Raw genomic sequence first — 21,930 nt, 5'->3', positions numbered from 1 at the left:
ATGGTTTTTGTAGTCTTCAGGGCAGACTACCGGACGAGACTTTTCAGGATGAATTTGACTAAGATGAACATGGGGCCTTGGAAAATTGGTTTGGGGACACAGTTCAAGGAATTAAAAGCAGCAGGAAAAGACAACTGGAGAGCTGTATGAAGGGATGATTTGGATGTCTGTGCGATGAAAAACAGAGCGAGGAACAAATGGCAGAAGTGTTAAACATCTAAATGCCCAGGAGAATGGCCAAAAAATTGAATTCTGCAGAAGTTGTCTCTAAATGAGAACAGAGAAGAACTTCCTAATCTGATAAATAAAACAGGATTGTTTTAACAGAGGGACCTGAATCTGTTGGAAGTAAAACGTATGAAGAACACAGCAGAAGCTGTCAGGCCAAACCAGTAAAACACTTCCTGTAGAGAGAGAGGCACCCTTCTGCCTGATGAACAGAGAGCTTCAGCAGGAGACAGATGCTGTCATTCAGGAGGGAGGAGAAGAGAGGACAGACACAGAAAGGAACAGCAGATAGTGACTGCTGACACCAAAACAGGGAAGAGAGTGTTCTGAAGAAAGCACACTGGGAAGCTTAGTTTCAAACCACTCTGATTTCAAGATGTCAGCAAGCAATTTAAAATGGCGTGTTCATTGAGAAAAGAACTAGTGGTTACCTCATATTCAGGGAAGGACAGGAAGAATTAAGAGTTACTAAATTTTAAAAAGAGAGACACTGAATTCTGCTGAGCAGAATTGAGATGCAGTTTTGATAAGGATGGACTAATTGTTATTCTAGTGACACAGACGAGTTCAGATACTGACTTAAAATGCACTTAGGAATAGTGGTAAAACTTTGCACTGAGATTTAAAGATACTTGGACTAAAATTTGTAAAAGCTCATTAAGGAACACTAAAGAAATAAAAACCAAAAGCAAAGCATTGTCTTTCAAAACAGTCATGGGAATTTTCAGAAGCAGTAATTGCTGCTTACTAAAACATGTTTTCATTTAAGACTGTTGTAGGAGTTTGTATCTTAGAGCATTGGGCAAAATAGGGATCAGTGCCTACTAAAATATTCTTGCTGTGAAACTTGTCCCAGAGAGCTTGAAAACTGAAATACAAGACAAACTGTATATGTGAGGCAAACAATCTACCTTCAATCTGTAAGGAAGGCTAACAAAATTAGAAGGATGAAATCCTGACCATATCGTATGCAGTGGCAGACTTCCTGTTGATGAACACAGTATGCAGGAGCTATTAGCAATCACAGGAATCACAGCTAATCGCCTGACTCACCATGATCACAGACATATTTCTGTAGGCTGTCTGGCAAATGCAGGGAGCAATAACCTGATGTTAGCTCAGCCTCTTTATTACAACTTCCAGAATGTCTGTTCAACATATCACATTTGGTTCTGACAGGATTGCAGCTCCAACTGATTTCAGAACTTAGTGTAGTTAACAGCATTGAGGTTTTGTTTGTTTTTTTTTTTCCAAAATGAGTTTTCAATTAAAAAAAAAAAAAAAAAAAAAAAAACAAAAAAAAAACACCACACCCTCTCAAAAATAACTTGTTTTCCAAAGTTAACTTCTAGGTACTTGTGGTAAAAAAAAAAACAAACACACAAACATCAAAATGTTTAAATGTTTACCTAGTTAGAGTGGTGTATTGCTACTTACAGTATTTTCTACATCAGTTATCATCTAAAGCACATTCTGGATAGCCATTGCTGAAAAAATTGTCAAAAGAATATTTCTAGGTCATCCTGGTAATGAGAAAGCAGTAGCTTACAATCCTTATGTAGCCCCACAGTGTATTTGATGGTAGAGTAATATCCATAGCAGTATATTTGATGGTAGGGTAACACTAATTGAAATGAGTGAGACAGAAGGCAGAAAAAGAGGGGACAAAAGAATTAATGGATATTTTTTTAAGTGTAAAGGAAAGAATAGAGAACATTAACAAATAATGTAATTTAATACCTAATCAATTTACTGATTGGATTTTCCATGAGATTAACTTTGAGTCCGGAATTATTTGCTCTGATCTTGGAAGCTTCTATAATGGCTGGCAAGCAGTAGTGTAAGTTTGTAGTGATATGAAAATAATAATAATAATGTCAGAGACTTCAAAGAACTACAGTGTTTAATTAAATGTGTTCAAATAACATTATGGTTGGATGTCAGTCCACAAAAGCAAGGAGATTTTTATGTAAGCTTGCCAGAACTGTGTCCCACCATCTCCACATTCTAATGCAATGAAACATATGTTCCCCCCAGGGTGGCGAAACACCACATAGAGACACATTCTGCCCTCCAATGAGCACATCTGAGTCCTTTTATTTTCCATATATTTTTCATATGTGTTTCTAAAATAATCAATGTAAGTGTCTGAGCATTTCATGCTTTATAAAATAACCCAGATATTATGATTGTGGTCTTTGGCTGAGGAAAGTTGTCAGGCAAAACTGGCTCTTGGGTGGTGCCTTGGGAGGCACTTTGATCTTGGGCAATGAAGCACACCAGAAAAAAAAGAGCCAAGCACATACAGCTGTGGTCTGGACACTCCTTCTTCATTCTCAGACTTCCTCTTTGCCAGGATGAAGGAAACCTGCTGGCTTACTTTCAGTGATATTTGGTAGTACTAATGTCAGAAAGACAAGAGCTGAGTGTACATCCACAGCTATGACGCTGGGGTTGTTAGGGTTCTATATCTACATATAACATTTCAACTGACTGTAGGGTTTCTTCATTCTTCTGTCATATTCTCTATTTTGTTCACTTTCTTGTTGGGCTTTCATCAAACAAAGTGCAGCATAATACATCTGAGGGAATGTTATTTTCCCCAGTGAGGAATCAGAAGCTACTTCTTCTATGGGGCAGAGGGAGAAAAGATCCAGTGAAGCTTCTTTTGATGCCTCCTTTGAACAAAGAAATGCTGCTGCAGCTTATCCTTCAGGCTCTGTCCACATTGTGGTCTGGTTATCACATTGCTGGGACTCTGCTTGTTATGAGACCTACTCAAGTCACAGTAAGAGCAGACTCCCTCTGCCGAATCTCTGAACTTATGACCCTCCAGTCACTTTGGAAATCATACAGCCTGGGGCATGCATGCTTTGGAGGACTCCCCTTCAAAAATCCCTATAATAGCTGGATTACAAAATGGAGACATGTTTTTCTCTTTCACTATATTTGCTCTTACAAACTGAGAACATAAGCATTACATCTATTTAGATGAATCAATCTCTAAAAATACAGGTAGAAACTCCAGAGTGCTATTCCTACTAGTCTGAAGTCAGCAAAGGGGGGGATGAGTTTTTGCCTCTGTACTGAGCAGAAAGAATCCTTTTGATTTGTGAAGTTGCCCTGAGGGGAATCATCCTTGATGGTATCTGCTGGCCAATAGGAGCAAGTTGAAATAGTTTCCATAAGAAATCACTAGAGGAGACCTCAAAATAATGGGGCAAGGAATGAGGAGAAAATTTTTCCTGCTCTTAAATTTAGCACTAGAAAGGCAGAAGAAGGAGAAGACAGCCTGAAGATCATGGGCATCTTTCCTGGTATGGCCTCAGACACAGGGAGACTTTCATCAAGTCATTAAACACTGTTTGCAGCATTAGCTGACTGCAGACTGTGATATTATAAATGAGGTAACTTTTCTGTTTCTTGCAATATGATGGGAAGACAAGAAAAATGGCATGGAGGATAGTTGCCAATTTGTGAAGAGAAATAGGAAAGAGATGGTTTCAGGATGTCTGAGACTGTCACAAAATCACAAATGCAAAAAAAACCAAACCAAACCAAACCAAAACAAACAAAAAAAACCCCACCAAGATCTTAAGCTGATCTATGAAAGGACAGGACAAAATGGAGGAAATAAATGAATGAATTTGAAAGCATCACCCATAGGTGGGGTCACTACAGTTTTGTTCTCAGTCATGCACTGTTCATTATGGTAACAAGAATTCTCAATCTCATTGTAAAACACTGGTAATGACATCAGTGTCACAAAAAAAGACATGCTGGCTTTGTTAAGGTTCTGTATTCTTTCAACTGACTGTAGGGTTTGTTCTTTCTTCAGTCATGCTCCCTGTTTTGTCTTCTTACCTTTTGGCTTTCATTGAAGAAAAAGCAGCACCATGCTTTCAAGCAAATGGTATTTCCCCAGTGACGAATCAGAAGATACTTGTTCTATGGGGCAGAGAGAGAAAAGATCTAAAGGATCTGATTTGAAAAATACAGGAATACAATAGCTGCCTAAAAAGGAAAGAGTAGATTACATCAACAGATTTTAGTCAGTGAGACTTGAGCTCCTCAGGGAAAAACCAAATACAAATTACATTTTGTTGTGTTATTGTTTTTATAATAGCATGGAGATCCACCCAAGACTAATGCATTTAAACACAATAGTGAGCAATGTCCAGTTTCCACATATTTCACATAGTGGCATGTCTGCAAAGGACTGTAAGCCTTGCCTATCTCAAGTATTGGCCAGGTGGAAGTAAAAAGAACTTTTGGTTACCAGACACAAATAAATTTGTGCTATCAATGTAAATCTAAGTAATCAAAATTTTTATTTGATTCCAAGTGACACCAAGAAATTTTGTAATATTTTTCATTTTAAAAATTTAAATATGAATATATTCTGTAAATAATTGTAAAAAAGGAAAGAGTCCAGAATATAGGAGGTTATAATTTTTATTTTTTGGAATTATATTTTAAAAATAATTACACACATATATTCTAAATTTGATACTGAAGATTACTGAATTTTATGTCTTTTTTTCATCCTTGTTGATTTCAAAATTTTCTTAAAAGCCTATTTTCTGCTCTGAACTGTCTCTTGGACCATTTTGTTTTAAATGTTTTGCAACCAGGCAGAGTACAATTGCAATAAGCAATTTATTTTTATGTCCCACAAAACTAACACATTTTCCAGAAATGAGATAATTTCCTTTTTTCAGGAGGATTTTTTTGCATGTTCCCAAACATGGATGTGAAAAGGCCAACTTTTTCCCTCAGATGTATATATATACATACAGAGAGAGGGAGACAGATAGATAGATAGATAGATAGATAGATAGATAGACATATAGATGATATAGGTATATATAGATGTAGCTATAGATAAGAGAGATAGAGATGGAGATAGAGATATAGACATTAGATATAGATAGATTATAGATATAGATGATATAGATATAGAGACAGATATAGATTAGATAGATAGATAGATAGCTAGCTAGATAGATAGATAGATAGATAGATAGAAAGATAGATAAAATTATTTTAAATTTTATTTGGAAAAGCATTTCTGTACCTAAGTGCAATTTATCCCTACTGTTTTATAGGGAACTTCTTTTGACACCCTTAGAGTTTAGGTGTTGCTTAAGTTACCATTTTGTCGCCTGCTTCTCTTTTTATCCCAGTGAAAGTCTTAGAATTGCCACATCACATTTGCAGTATCCAATAGCTGTTTTGTCTGTAAGAACATAATCCTTAATAGTGTAAGTACTTCACCTCTCCATAAACAAACTTGAACAGCAGAAATGTCTCACAGCTAGCCTAGGTGTAGTTTGCAAATCTGTTTTGACACTGTAACTTCTGTCGTTAAAGAAGCAGATCTGTTTGGCATAGGTTGTGCAAGGCTCCAGGATGCCCAAGTATGTAAGGTAGTTAGCTGGAAATCATGCAGTCTGTTCCTACATTCCAAGTTGTATATAATTTGATGTGTTTTATTGATTCGGTCCAAAGACATTCAGCATCTTCCTGAATTACGACCAACATTGTTAATTTGTTCTGTCCTTCCTTTTAGAATTTTATTGGAGAAGAAATTAATTGGAGAGGAAAAAGTACGATGGGAGGTTGCATTAAAAAAATGCATGTTAAAAAAAATATGCATAAGCTTCCAAAAAATCAAAACAACTTTCATGGATATGCTTAGAGATGCGTAGAATATGAGTAATATAAATGGAAGTATTTTACTCTTACTCACATCCTTACTAAATTGAGGATGAACACTATATAGCCTCAGTCACAGGGAGAGCTGGATTCATTGTCATGCAGGACAGTAGAAAGTGTAATCCACATCAACAAATGGACTGGCCAGTGAATATCATCAATAGTAAGGGAAATACATTATTATAATGCTGAAAATATTCACTATACATCACATGTGTTTCTCTTTGGTATTCATATCTTAGTAAGGCTTTAGCACTTCTTAGGATCCTTCGAGTAGACAAGAATTAGTAACATCAAAGGCATTGATTTACAAGGGTAGAAAAACTGGTGAAGTCTTGAAATTGACAAATTCCCAGTCGACTAAGTGGTTGTCTTGCTTGGCAATGCTGTTTCTGGACTGCTATTATGAATTCAAATACAAAGGCTTTGAATTTCTGAGTCTGGAAAATGGTAGAGTGCTGGGAACAATGAGCTGTGCAATTTTCTCCTAGTAATGCAAGCAGCAGAGAATTCTGTTGGGACACGTCTATAAAAATCCTGCCTGGAATGACACCAAAGAGCATCTATTAACTTCCCCAATTATTAAAATTCAATCTGCATCAGTGGGTGCTATTTGTTTTCTTTGTGCAGTACTATTTCCCCTGCCTTTGTTGCTCATAGCATTGAAGATTAGTCATATTTTACATATGTACACTGGTCATTTATAAGTAATTGCGCTTGCAGCTATATATATGAATTACTTAAAAAAAAAACAACCCTGCCCTCTCTTCTGAAGTAAGATTTTCAGGGCAACTCTGATGGCATTATAAAACCTTCCAAACTTCACCTTTGCTCTGTTGTTCTTTTTAATAAACTGTCAATCTGAAAGCTGACTTGAAGTTTTGGCTTCTTTCCTTTTCTTTCAATCTTTTGAGGAGAAATAAATTTATGATGCCCTATAATGCCCTGAGACAACATATATTGTGATTTCTAGTTATAATAATGGCCACCAATTCAGCATAATTTTATTGTACAAAACAATCAAGTGTGGTTTTTGCCAATATGTGCCTTCTTGGAGATGTTGCTAGTCCAGGTCAAGTGCCTCCTTAATATTTGAGACAATGCTGGTGGAAAACAATACATTAAAGCTTATAACAAGGTAATAAAGAAAAAGCTTAATATGCTTTGAAAATGGGTATTTAAAATGACAACATAAAAAGTCCTTACTTGGGTGGCACTTCAGTGATGTACAAAGGAAGAATCTCTTCCTGATAAACCCAGCAGCTGATCACATCCCTCAGAACTGTGTATCTGCTTTTTATGTGTATATACATATACATATAAGCATTTTTTTGTACACTTGCTCTGTCAGAGCCATGGCCTCTGACATGCTCCTACACAAAAGGACTGTCTGCCAGCATCTGTGTGCTCATAGTCTTAACAGGACAGCTCCTCTCTACTAACCTGCACATTGTTTACCTCCAGTTAGACACAACTGAAAGGACAGCCATGCCCTGCAGGCTGCAAGACAGCCCCAGGATGTGAAAGCAATTGTGTAAGAGAAACTTACAGCCATCCTTGTTTACCAGGATTCCAGCCTTCACAAGAGATTGCAGCAACAATAGCAGCAAGAATAGCAGCAGTTGCACTGTTAACAGGAAATCCAGCTGTGCTTTCAGCAGCTGGGATATGTTTGATTGGATCACATCCAATCAGTCAGGAGTGACTGAATCAGCTTGTGTGGATGATTCTGCTCCTGAGGGTGCACAAGAGACCTGGCCAGAGCTGCAGGGCTGTGACATGGGCAGTCCTTAGAGACAGCTCCTAGAGGATGGCCATGAAGACAAGCTTCTCTACAATCTTGTTTTGTTTCTCATTCTTTTTGCAAAAGTGAACAAAACCCCTTAGTCCCTCTGTGGCAGCCTGGAGGAGTAGGCTGGGTATGCTGCCTGCTCACCTGCAGGCAGAGACACCACATGGGCAACACAGCAGGTTTCTTTCTCCAAGATTCAAGGAGGTGGTGGGTCTTTTCCTTGACATCTCTGCTTACTCAATGAGGAGAAGCATAATTTAACAGTATTTTCTTCCCCTCTCATATAGTATAGCCTACTCACCTACTGATAACCCTTCCAGTTTTTCATAACTGCAGTTATGAAACAATGCAGTTTCAAAATCAGACCAGTGTTTACCTACTTGTTTACCTACTCTGATAGGGCTAAATAATTCTAGCTAAAATAAAATCTGATCTCATTTTTCCTTCCCTTTACAAAAAAAAAAAAAATAAATAAAAAAAAATAAAAAAAAATAAAAAAAAATCAAGCCAAAACAAGACCAAAAACACAAGAAAACCAACAGCAAACCCCTGAACCTTTTCCAGACACTGAAAATCATACTTTCTCTCACACCTTTCATGCATTATTTTTCTGACCATTTTTGATTCTGACATGTCTGAAACAGGTATTGGAATATTACACTGAACCTGATATTGGTTATTTCTGTCAATAAAACTTAAAAATTCCCCAGTGTTATTTTTGGAAGTTTCTAGTCTGTTCTTAATAGAATCTAAAGCAAGTATCCTCCCTACATGCCCTTTTCAATGTCTTCTTTGTGTTTCTCATCCCCTTGACCTTAGAAATGACTGGTAAGATAGAAAAATAATTATCTACAGATTTCATACCAAATCAGACATCTATGGTCTTACACAGCTTTAAGTCACATGATTTGTAAGTAAATACAGCTATATCTTTACATCATATTTTTAGGGAAACTGCATTTAGTTCAGTTACTTTTGTCTGCTTCTTCTTTATTCTGTGTTTTGGTTTTTTATGAATGAGACTAATCTAGTTCATCCAAAGTCTGTAGTTTCATGTTCTTAGTCTATGTTTCTTGCTAAAATTACTCATGTCTTGGGATTACTTTTTTTTTTGTGCTTTGATTTCGCCATTTTACCTGTGGAAAAAAAATATAATTTGCTGCCTTAAACTACAGCTGGAATCTATTGATGATCCAGATAGATCCAGATATAAATAGATCCAGATAGGCAGAAAACTGACAGAAATACATTGCACAAAGAAAGATGTGGAACAATGCTTCAAGAAATATATTAGGAAAGCAGGTGTTTTCCATCATCTTTCATTGCAAATATATTGTAGACCCTCCACCAAAACAAAAAGCGGTAAAAATATCCAGTGGCTTAATCTATAGCTTAAAAAAGTTTGTCCTGCTTGGCTGTTGAACAAATGATAGAAAATTTAACAGTTTACTCTGTGGTTCTAAAAACTAACTCACAGCGCTTAATAGTAAATATTTCTACCTGATATATAGTATTTTACTACTGATTGATTGTTAGGAAAAAAACTTCTGACTTCAGGATCCGGAGGAAATATTGAAGATAAATCAAGATGTCGTGCCTGTGAAATTAAAATAGGTTGGGATTATTAATATGATGTAATTAATCAGTTGGTAATAAACATCCTAGCATCATCAAATTTGAAAGAAATGCTCTGAATGTTCAGGAAGAGTACTATATCTAGTTATAGTAGATGCTTAGGACAGTTTCTCCAATGCTTAACAATATCTAGCATGTTTAATGTTTAGAGCTGAATAATGAGACAAATCCTACTTAATAACAATGAAGTGTCATTGCACATTTATTACCACTGTAAATTTAAATGATAAAGTAACACAGTTTATCTTACAGCTTTACCTTTTAAATGAGAGACTCTTGTAATAATCAATATTTAATTAACTTATAATTACTCACAATAACTGCCTCCTAAATATGAGTTAAAAGACTCTTTGAGGAATTTTAAGTGTTATTCATTTCTCAGGTTAGGTCAATTTTTCTAGTTTACCACCAAAATTTATCCTTAATCATGCTGAAGATAACTTTAACTCCATATATATGTATGTGTGTATATATATATATACAAAGTTATTAAAATAAACCCTGCTTATATTTATGCTATTAAAATAAACCTTGCTTATATTAACATAATAGTAGGGGTTTTTGCAAACATTTTATCAAATATTCCTTTACTTTGTGGGTGATGAAATCTCTTTTTAATTTGAATCTGTATACATTATTATATAATATTCTGAAATTTGTTTAGAGTGAATTGAAATAAAACGTATTTGTATATTCCTTAAATAATGAAAAGTATAAATAGAGGTCTTCATCTCATACATTTTTTATTGAGTTCAGTGAGTACTTACCTAAATGTGACTCTCTGGGGTTGATTCATCAGCTTTCTAATGAACAATGTCACTTTAATGGATAAAGTCCCTGCTGAATAAGGGACACAACTCTGCTAGCCATAAGCTAAAGAGGAAAGTAAATTTAAAATATATGTATAGAAGACATTCTTGATAGCCTAACCATGCTCTGCAAAGGCTGTTTTTCTCAGTTCTTGAGGGATTTTTAACCTAACCAACAGATGAGATTTGCAGCAGCTCATAGATTTCAGATTAAATTTGAATCTCAACATTGCATAAAACTAAAGCCTTGAACTTAAATTTACATGATCTATTCATAATAAACCTGTTTATTCATAATAAATGAATGTCCTTCTGTATGTCCTTATTGTTCCTAATAATTTTCTACATGCATGAACCCAACTCCTAGGGGGAGTCTTTCTTACATTTGTATGTACCAGCAGTATTTGATATCCTGGGATGTCTTAATCCCTAAGATTTGAAAACATTGTGTTTGAATTGGCAGAACAGATATTCCAAGGAAATTTCATTCAAGTCATTTGCTTAAATTTAGTGTTGCTGCCTTTTGTTTTTAAGGTAAAATCTCCCCAAAATTCATTTGTGGTATCTGATGGAATTTGGCATATATCAAGTTTGCAGCCCATCACTGCAATAGAAAAGTGAGTCTTTTGAGTAATTTCCACTAAAGTGGAAGCATGCAAAATCTACAAGGCTCAGCAGAGATTGGGACATAGGTGTATTAAGGGAAGCATTAAGGAAAAGGAATGTGCCAAGAAGCTCAGCAGATATGGTGAAAAAACCCCAGAAGTTGAAAACTGACAGACAAGGACATCAGCATGCATAACAAAAGCTGTTTTCAGAAAGTCGGGGAAGATGCTTGGAGAAGATTTTTATGGTGGCGTCTGAAACAAGATCAGTTAAGCCCAGTCTGTATTTCACTGAGTTTCCTCAGCCAAGTAGACTTAAACACACACACAAAAAATGTCCCCAGTAGCACAGATTCATTGCCTAGCAGGAAAAATAATTGACCTTCAAAGAGAAATAAAAGGTGGCTGTAGTGGCTTGCATAGGATAGGCATAAGGATAATACTTAAAAATACCTCAGATAACTAGAAGAAGACAATGCAAAACCACAGATGAGAACGGCATGGTTTGCTTGCTTTCTTTTGCAGAGCATCATCCTGGACTGACTTAAAGTTTAGAGACAGGATTTAGGAAGATTATAAAAATAAAATTGCTGTGACTTACAGGGGAAAAATGAACACAGTTTTTAATGGTAATGGAAGTTAAGCTTCAGTAAACCACAGAAAAATTATTGGAGCAGGTTCTGAAAGAAGTGCTTCATAGCTGGCCTGAGGACAACCTAAATTAGGGTTTCAAGCAGTGATGTCACAGTCAGGCACCTAATCCTTAGAAAAGATTTCCTAGGATTCCTAGGATTCCTCTGCTGAAAATCCTGCAATTACATGATTGGTAGAAGTGGAGTTACCCAAGACTATCTGTAGCTACTGCTAAAATCATCTGGGTTTTTTTTTTTTTTTTTTATGAAGGAAGTACCAGATGACTTTTTAGTACCTGATAATCAGGCAAGAGAATTGCTTTGCACAGGTTCATCTGTATTTTATTATGTTGAACAATCAGAACTTTGCAAAAGCAAAACTTAAATAAATCTTTCCCAAGTTCATAACTAGCCTGTGGAGTTAACTGGATTGCCCATGTGGGAACTTGTCCTAAGGACATAATAAAAAAGCTACTCTCCTAAGAGTCACTGAAGGTTCAGTCTGTAGAATGTAACAGCATCACAGGATTTTGCACACATATTTTTGAAGACTTCCATTCAATATCTACATGAAGTCTTCATAAAACAACAGTCTGCATCAGCCCCAGCCTTTCTAAAAAGACACTGATGGAGAGCTACAGCAGAAGGCTCATTAAGGTGGGGCTGGAGAGAAGAGGGGAGGACAAAACTCATGGACATAAAGTGACTAAAATTTAAAAAGTGTCATTATCTTCCAGCAGAGAATATCCAATTAATTCCAAAGATATACATCAACTATGAAGTGACAAAATACTTACAACACAGAAACATTTTAAACTAAAAGAAACCTAATAATCATTCCTGACAATATTACTCTCTGTAATTGTGACAGAAACAGTACACTTGGCAGCTACACATTAATGGAAGCACCTGAATGACATTCACAATATATGATTAGCTGAAAAACATGTTTCCTGCTGGGTCATAAGACTTTGTTTTGTTCTGTTTGACACAATATTGAAAATTTGTGAATGCTGAAACATACCCTGAGATTTAGCAAAGACAAAAAAATTGTTGAAGAGAAGGGTAAAAGAGAAAGGGCTATTATCATTTTGCTTTGGTGGAAAAGAGATAAGAGATAGGATGCAAAAAGTAATATAAGGGAAGGGCTGACTTCTGAAGTCTTTATTCTCATACTGAATGTATAAGAAGGTACATAATGTGTCCTTTTCCTTGTTAGCAACTCACACAGAGGTCTATGTGAACTGAAGTTTTAAAATAATTTCATTGCATCTTCTATAACATTCTCAAAGTTAATTATGTACAAAACACACACAGGCACATAAAGCAAGCTATTAAAACTTTAAAAGGTAAAAAAAAAAAACAAAAAAAAAACATCAAAAAGTGAAGAAACAAACAAACTAAAAACAAAAACAAAAAAGGAAAAAAAACCCAAAAAACTCAACAAAAAAAAAAAAAAAGAAAAAAAAGAAAGAAAACAAACAAAAAAACCCAAACAAAAACCCAAAAAACAAAAACCACTCATGCTTATTTGCTTAGAACAATAACCACAAAAGGCCAGGGAAATACAACCTTCAAATTATTTCCCCTTGCCCCCTTCCTCCATCTTTTGCTATGCTGCAAAATTTTAATATCTCATCAAGTATATAGCAGCCATAAACTACTGTCCCTTTCTATGTAGTTTCAGATGCAAGAAGGAGCACATTCTTTATAATGACCTAAGCCTATCAAATGAAGAAATAACACTTTGGGATTATGAACTCTAAATTATAAGTGATTATTTCTAAATTCATTACAACTTTGTTTGACATTTTTATTGCTTTCTTAATTTCTTCCAGCCAAGCCACAGAAGCTATTACTCATTATATAAACAGTGCATCAATGCGGAAAAAGGGTTTTCTTAGGCTTATACTCTAGCTGTTTGGCTTCCAAACTAAGATGACTGAGACAGTTATGAGGATATCATTGAATCAAACTTCAGCATCAATACCATAAAAGTAAAATTAAGTTTGTCATATGTTTTGAACTCCAGAAACCAAATGCATTTTCAGACATTAAACATTTTTTTGTAAAAAATTAAAATGCATGAAAATATTTTGCTGAAGATGTTACTGACTCCACTTTACAGATGGAGGAAAAATGTAAGGAACTGGGTCACATAGTGTTTTAATATATCAGCAAGACATCAGTCTGTAGCAACAGCAAAGGTAGAGATATTTTGACAATGAATGCACAAGAGATTTGTGGGGTTGGTATGAAATGTGGTACATTGTGGGCTATACAATTGTGTACAACTGTGTAAATATAAATAATGACTTAGGTGAGAAGCTGAAGGGAAGAGTGTTGTCTCACCTTGACAGAGGGCACAGTTGCCAGAACAGACTGATCTCCATGCCTCAGTGGAGTTCCTCTCAGCTCAGTAAAGAGGGCAGAGCACATCCATCTTCATTTGCTGCAAAAGAAACCCTACTCTTCTGTTCCGACATTTGGATCAGATCCTAAGGTAGATGAAGTCTGAGCTTCACACTTTCCACTTGTCTACACAGGAAAGAATACATTTGACTGGTGGGAAAAGGATGACAGGAGAGTGCAAGGGTGTGATAACATTTGTAGAATTATGCTCAAGTAAGGTCATGTACTTAGAGCTAGGCTTCCAGGCATTTGTCTGTTGGGATCTCTTACATGACTGACTGAATGTGTTTATAGGCTTTTTGGCCTTCCTCTGACAAATCAGGTATTGGCCATTCCCTGAGGCAGGACATTCTTCACATTTGGCAAATCCTGTGTTCCTCTGATCTCTCTCTCTGGTAGGCTTTGCAATTAAGAAGCTACAAACAATTTCCAAACTGGAGCCAAGAAAAAATCAAGAAAACAAGAATACTAAAAGAGACAAGAGACCTATTTGGCCAAGGAAACATTACTCTAAATAAAGTAACAGTAACTAGTAAAGCTAGCTTAACATAAATGTTCACCATATATGTATGCTTTGGTGAATATCTTTTTTTCTTTTATTTTTTTCTGACATATTCAACAAAGAAAGAGATGACTGTTAAGTTTCTTGTCTGCTTGCTTGTTTGGTTGTTTTTTTGTTTGGTTTTGAAAGGAGAATAATTTTCTGTAGACTGAATATTTAACAAATATCCATAGCACCATCAACTGCAGAAGTTTATCTTTAAAAAGCCTTCTGTTTTTTCACTGAGTTGGTGAGAGTACCAGCACTGAATAGATTAGTTTGCACTGTTTTTTTCAATGGATTTCATATTGCATGGCTAAGTGTCTTCAGGGTCTCTTCACAGTAGAGCAGCATCCTACCCTTGCAAGAAATTATAGAAAGGGTAGCCTTTGCTACAACCAGCCACACACTTACTCACCTTCCTTCTTAGGGACATAAGGTGCAAGAAAAGTTTATTGGAGTAGGTGCTGGTGACTCTTCTCAGGCTTGCTTTTTTTTTTCACATGAAAGCACTTCCAACAATAGCTGAGCTCGGGCACTCTGCCTGGAAAGTTCGAGCATCCGCCAGACAGCTTCACACTGTTACACATTTTACCTCATGTGCCAAGATGTGTCTGACAAGAAAGCAGACAGATAAACTTCCTCAAACTCCTTTCCAGTTCCTGATTGCAAGCCCTGCATCACTCATCCAGAAACTCAAGAGTGTGGCAGAAGTGGTGAGAGGCTGTCCAGCAGGAAGGTAAAGTTTTGCCTATGAATAAGGGATGTACCCCTCTGCTCACCAGTAGTATTCAGCACCATTACAGTGTATATCGTCCAGCATTGCTCCTAGAAAATACTTGTACAGTGAAACTCAGCTTCTGACCTTTGACATGAACTCAGAAAGCTCAGAGGACCAGCCAGGAGACACAAATTCTACTTTTTAGATCAGTAATTTCTGTCAGAAAAAGCATACATAGGTAATTTTCCTGCTGATTAAATTCACCTTACAAGGTATCAGATCCCCTTTGTGCATCTTGAGTACTTGATTTCACTACTTTTAGTCTGCATAAGTCTTACTTTTACTAATATGTGATCATTGATCAACCCATGAAAGGTCAAGGCTCCACACTTGAGGGAAATGTTTCTTCAAAGAAAATTTAAGGATCTGAAATATGCTGGAGAAACAACAGACTATAGCAATGAAACATACTGCTGTGTGTAATGACACTGCAGATATTCATTTCAATGAATATCAGCACCATGAATCAGTCTCTTCCTTGTCCTCCCCTTTCCTAAGACTACATCTCTTCAACAATGTAAACATTTTGCATAGCCGTAGGGCCAAGTTTTACTGCATATGAACAAAAAAAAGACTCAATAAAATGGCTTATATTCATCCTTGGAAATTCCATAAATTCTTGTAAAACAGAGGTAGTATACAGGCATCTAAAGATTGATTCAGAAAAGTAAACATTTGGCAGGAATATTTGTATTAACTATTTTCTATCCTTGTTTCAGTTCTTAACTTTGTTTCCTGTACATCCTTAAACAAGAACTTTTTGCATTCAGATTGCAACTTTTTCTTTCCCTGGGCACTGTACTTGTGCTGGGAATTTGCAGTGATTAACATTTAATTATCAGTTTCTTTAATCAGATGTTGTTTTATTTATTCCCTGCTCAGGATGAGATTAACTGTAGGGAAGTGGTGATCATAATGAAGCTCCAAGGGTCTCTGAGTTATTCAGAGAGAGGAAAGAAGTCTTTCATAAGGGTGTAAATATCTAGACGTGGAGTATTAGGAATTTTTAGGGTCCATTAATTAAATCTCTTTTCAATGACAGACTTATCTTGGGACAGATGTGGCTTGAAGTGATACATGCCCACTTGATTAGTTGCCTCCTCAACTCTGAGCAACCATGGAAGCCTTTGAATGATCCTGCCACCACAGTTACAGCCAGAGTTTTGTTTGACTAAGATCTGCTGTAGGACTTGGCTGGGCAAGAGATCAGGAGCAGCAACAGAGTAATTAGGGAGCCTTAAGCCTGTCTTTCAAGAAAGTTTTTCAAGATGGTGTGAGTGTCTGTCCGAAACCTCCCTCATTTTTTGCCTCTCGATCATCATGAAAGCCAAGACCACCGGGGAAAGGAAAAGATCCTGTTCTGAAAATCCAGGTCTGGACCAATATCTTGGTCCACCAAGCCAGATTATTGCCTACGGGTGTGTTTGCTCAACTCATGGAACACTGCACCCCAAGAAGGGGCAGTGTGCTCTCCTTCACCTGCATCACCTAGCAACGCTAGTGCTGGAATTTCTCCACCCTTCTGACTTGGCTGGACTTTCTCTCTGGAATGACCTTCTCAGAGGTCACCACTAAAAGACCCTCCATTCACCGTACATCAACCACCATGGCAGATGGACTGAGATGGGAGAAGGTTCTCCCATCAAGGACTGAGACATGCGACCCCTACATGGAAAAGCTCCCCTCTTTTTCCCAAAAGAGGGAAAAATCCCTACCATAGGGTGAGGGAAGGCGTGCGTGGGGACCGAAGTAAGTTTTGCAAGCGACCACTGGACTGAGAAGACAATGGTTCTTGCCTACAACATCTGCTGCTGACGACACCTGCTCCTGATGGACTATTGATGGACTCTTTGTACCCTTTCTCAATAGACTATTTTGAAATGTGTCCCCTTCCCCCATTTCAAAAGGACTATAAAAAAGGTTAGAGCTGACTGATACCCTTGAGATCTCCCCTGACGTGAAGACAACAGGCTCTTCGTCGACCAGACTTCGAGGGACTTTGTCATCCGCACATCTGGTAGCTATATACCTCCTTGTTTTTCCTCTCTTCTTTTCTTTTCCTTATTCTTTCCCTTTTCTTCATTCCCTTTCTCTCTAACGCATCTTTGCTGTGGCTATTCAATAAAAGTATATCTGTTTTGATTTTACTGCAAAATCCCCTTGTCGTGTCAGTTTTTGCACCCTGAGATCAGTGAAAAAGAACCTTCACGAATCACGTCTTTAGGACAGATCGTGTCAGATGGTGGGGTACAAACACTCAGCAATTTGATGATATTTTTTCTTTTGGATAGTTATAGACATTACCTACTTGCCAAGCAACAAGAATTTCCAAGTCCAATGATTGCTAACTATTTACAGTTTCTGATTTCTTCTCAATGTAAGCATTTTGAAATAACATTACATAAAACAAAACAGATAAACACTTCTCAAAGTCTTCCTGGTAACATATGTCCCACTAAAAAGTTAAGGTCTGGTGTTCATAAAGCATAGACAATTAACTGAATTTGAAGGTACTGGGAAATAATAAGTTCTGGAAGTATATGGGTCTAAACCATAAAATCTGCAGAGTAATTTCTCCACAGCTTAGAAGACTTACTGTCATAATCATTATAAAAAATGGGCACAAACCCAGTATATTATATATTAGGAAATAATATATTTTCTTAATTCATTGCCAAATATTAATAAGTCCAAATAATTAAGAAATATCAATTTTATTTCTATGCTGCAAAACTATTTGAGAAATTAATTATTTAAAAACTACTGAAGGAGAACTCCTTTATTTTTAATTTTCTTTTCTCATATACTTGCCAATTCAAAGAGTTAAATCTTGAAAGTTTTGCTGAGATTTTATAAGTAGAGCTTTTTCCAGATAAAAATCACTCTAAGATAGGGTGAGTTTAGATATTAAGATTTGGTGCAATAATTGCTCCGTTTCTGCCCACAAAAATAACTCAGCTGTTCTCAGATTTTTTCAGAATGAACAGAAGTGTGTATGTTTTACCTCTCTCTAGAGCCTGCAGATCTTAATACAGCTGAACACATTGGACACACAGAAATGTGCACTCTTATCTTTCTATTAACACTTTAATGCAGAAGATTGGAACCATGCTGCTAGATTTTTGAAATATTAGGAAAGATTTTTTGATTACTTGTCCTTCATTTTACATGCACAATATAATTTCTGCAACATTTCTAGTCTCCATATTCCAGATGTTTACTATTATGCATCACATCAAACAGATCTTTTTACAAGGGGAAACTCAGTTTGAGGTCTACGAAAATTTCTAAAGCACTATACATAATAAATACAACTTACAGAACACACCATTTATTTTGAGATTAAAAGAATCCAAGGTAAGAGACTGTGGAAAAGACAGCAGAGTGGACAGGAATTTGCAATTTGGTATCTGCCCAAAAGACTAGATAAATTTGTCTGAAATTGCATGAAATTGATGTTCATTTCATTATTTTAAACTGATTTCACTCAGGTTTTTAAGCCAAAGACTTGCTCATAATAACTTCCTTGTGACTAAAATTTAAATAACCATCTTCTTTTCCTTCCATCTGAGAAAGGACTTGCTTTCTGCATGAAATATTCAGCTTTAGTGGTAGTGATTAGGCAGCTCTATTACCCAGGCAGTCCATGGCTGAAAACAGCATGTATCAGTGCAAAACCAGCAATAAATAACCACATCATTTCACAGAGGGGGGAAGGCTGCTGTTGTCAGATAAGTAACAGAAAGTTTTACTTTTTGCTTAAAATACTTGAATAAAAAACCCAAAGAAAAAGCAAAGCTGTCAAAATGGAATTTTAAGGCACCATTAGTAAAATAAAAATAGAAAGCTCATGTCTATTCATGCATGCCTGCTTGAAGTGCACAAGGAGAAATCCCACAGATCCTGACAAGATCACAAAACATAAATACACAATGTTAATTTTGGAAGATGAACTGTGGTAGAAATGACACAGTTTTTCAAACAGGGAAAAATTGTCATAAGATCACTATAATAATTTCACATTAACCTGGTAGTCACAGAATGGAAGGCCATTCTTTCTGCTGCCATGGAAAACAACAGAGACACACAAAAAATAAAAATAAATAACCAACACCAAAAACCACTCCCAAACCCTGTTTATCAAACATTAAAGTGAAAAACAGACAAAATACAGACCTTTAATACAAGCTGTCAATCCTTAAAAAAACATTGATTTCACATCCACACCTGCAGCATGTGAATATTTTCCTGGAATATTTCAGGTTATATTTGGTGAAATAGAAGGAAATATAATAATAGAACATGATATTTGAAAATGAAAAGAAACGGTAAAATTTAGTGGATTATAATTTTGCCAAACCACATTATATAACACAATGCCTTACAAAGTGAAAATGTATTAAAACTGGAAGCAGATATACTCTATTCTATAGAACAGCTAAGTCTCTATGACTACCGAGGCTATTTGAAATGCTATTTATTTTTTTTTCCTGATAATTTTTTTCTTTTTCAACTAGTTCAGCTTCATTATGATTTCCTTCACTTCTGCACATGTCCAGCCCTTCCCATTTCCAGTCATGTTTTATGGAAAGCATATGCTAATACTAGTGTAATCCCTGTCTGCAGTTGCCAGAAGACAATTTTTTATCCAATAATAATGAACTATATGTTTGAAATAGAACATGCAAAAAATTCCTGGGATGCATTTAAAACTGTTTTAATGGCACTTCATTCTTCTTAGAATGTATCTCAGGTCTAAAGAAGACTGAATTAATTTCATTTGAAAAAAATCTAGACTTTATCAGCAATGCCATCCTGCAGATACGTTCTTTTCTTTCTTATATGATACCTTCATTGAACACCTTGACAGAGTTATCATTCTATGCAGTCAAATCATTTGCATTCATAATATTAATGAAGAATTTTGTTTGGAAATTCACATTAAGGTTGGGGTTTTTTGTGAGTAGGCTAGACTTCAAAGTACTATGTTTTAAAATTTCACATTTTGAAGATATTTATAATGTTAACTGGGATTCTAAGAAAAAAAAAAAGAGCACATATTCTCTGGTTTCGAAAATAAAACAGGTGAACATCTGGATTTCACTTTGCCACCCACATTTTCTTTCTTCCTGGAGAAAAAAAGAAGGAAAGTGGGCCTCCAAGTGAGGCTGAGGGTACATAAAAACTTACGGCTTCTATAGAATGTTTATTTGAATTGGGCTATTTAAGTACAGAAGACTTAGGCATGGAAAAGGAGATAATATAAGAGCCCAGTGGCTCATAGGCAGAATACATTGAAGTTTAGGGTCAAGGCTTCCAAGAAAGTCTGTACAGAATTCAGTGTGTATTAGTTAGGACTGTGAATAGTGTCAGAATATTTGATAGTAAGGTCTGATTTATTTTCCACTTACTATATTTAATATCTACATTAACTTAGCTGATATTAAAGACTTGCAAGTCCTGCTCAGCTTTGTTCATCAGACACCTAGCAATTCTCACATAGAAGCACACAGCAAAGGCAATTATGTTTACAGATCTGGGTCCATAAGCTGTGTGTCACTTTCAGTAAAACTGTCTCTTTTGAAATGTGCTAAGCTACCCAGGCCTAATTCAGGTAGTCAGCAAACTGCCTCATCTGCCAGCTAAGGAACATGTCACTGCCAGATATAACCATGTCCACCATCTTCCTTTCAGACTTGATGACAGCTGAACGCATAGGTACCAAATGTCTGAAAGAAAAAAGCCTGGAAGACAAGAACAGGGAGTGGCAGCTTGCACGTTATGATTAACACAGATTCTCGCTCTCTGTTTTGTGATATTCCAAAAATGTTGGATCACAAATGTTCCTCTGGATGTGGTATTCACTAGGTATCTAGTGAAAAATAAAAGCATCTTCAATGGGGAAATTGAAAAAAATTCTATATTCACTGAGGCAAAAGTCAGGTTATGATTTAAGAATCATCAAGTATGTTCTCAGAGCAGCCAAGAGCACAATTACTGCACTCAGACTAAAAAAAGAACTTGTAAACAACTGTTCTCCATAGTAGAAAAAATAATCTAGTGATAAACATTGTTTCTTAAAAAAATTATTGCTGGAGTTGAAACCACAGCTCTGAAAGCAACATATTTACCAAGAGAATCACGATGAAAAGTGGGTGAAACTGGAAAGGATCAGAGCAAGTATGAGTGCATCCAACAGTCAGGATCAAATAGATACCACTGCCCCTCTGTTATACATAGACCTTTTCCTTTTACACTTACCATGATGCACGATTTGTTGTCATAGGCTCCTCCTAAGCCAGGGAACCCAATTCAAACTCATGAAGGAGTCCCTTATGCTTCACAGTGTTATAAATTAAATTCCCTAGGCTCTCGTGGCCTTTGCAGTCTGTTCTCTTCAAGGATTCTTTATACTGCCAAACACTTGTCAAGAGGCTTTTACATAAAAGAAACATATATGGTTCATTTCATTAATGCATAAATATACAAATATGTTTTCATGCAGGTGAATACCAAAATATACATCAAGTAGCAAGTCGGTTGTTACGTTTTGCAGTCCCAGGTAGCTCTGGGAGATGTATTTCAGAAGTGGCACCTCGTGGTGTTTTCTTGCAATATTAATAATGTGGGCAGGATACCCACTTCTCACAGTTCAGATATGGACACTGGATTGTCCATGGAGGTCTACTCTTTCCTGAATGATTTGACACCTGGTTTCCCACAGGGAAGGAGGTGGCTGTGCCAGCATTGCTGAGGTGACCTGCTTCACACCATGGC

At 36.3% G+C, this 21,930-nt stretch overlaps 1 long non-coding RNA gene across 2 annotated transcripts in view; it reads right to left on the bottom strand.

Moving 5' to 3' along the window:
• Positions 1-19,528, bottom strand: part of LOC135291104 (uncharacterized) — a 30,459-nt gene extending 10,931 nt beyond the window's left edge. For both annotated transcript variants that reach the window (XR_010353968.1, XR_010353969.1), the window contains exons 1-2: positions 19,330-19,528; positions 4,093-4,176 (exon numbers count right to left, since the gene is read on the bottom strand). This is a non-coding gene — a long non-coding RNA (uncharacterized LOC135291104). The remainder of the gene's footprint in view (positions 1-4,092; positions 4,177-19,329) is intronic.
• Positions 19,529-21,930: the final 2,402 nt, after the last annotated feature.

This window comes from Passer domesticus, chromosome Z (genome assembly GCF_036417665.1).
Source record: "Passer domesticus isolate bPasDom1 chromosome Z, bPasDom1.hap1, whole genome shotgun sequence".
NCBI classification, from domain to species: domain Eukaryota; kingdom Metazoa; phylum Chordata; class Aves; order Passeriformes; family Passeridae; genus Passer; species Passer domesticus.
The sequence above is the reverse complement of the archived record's forward strand: the minus strand, read 5'-3'. Positions and strand labels throughout refer to the sequence as shown.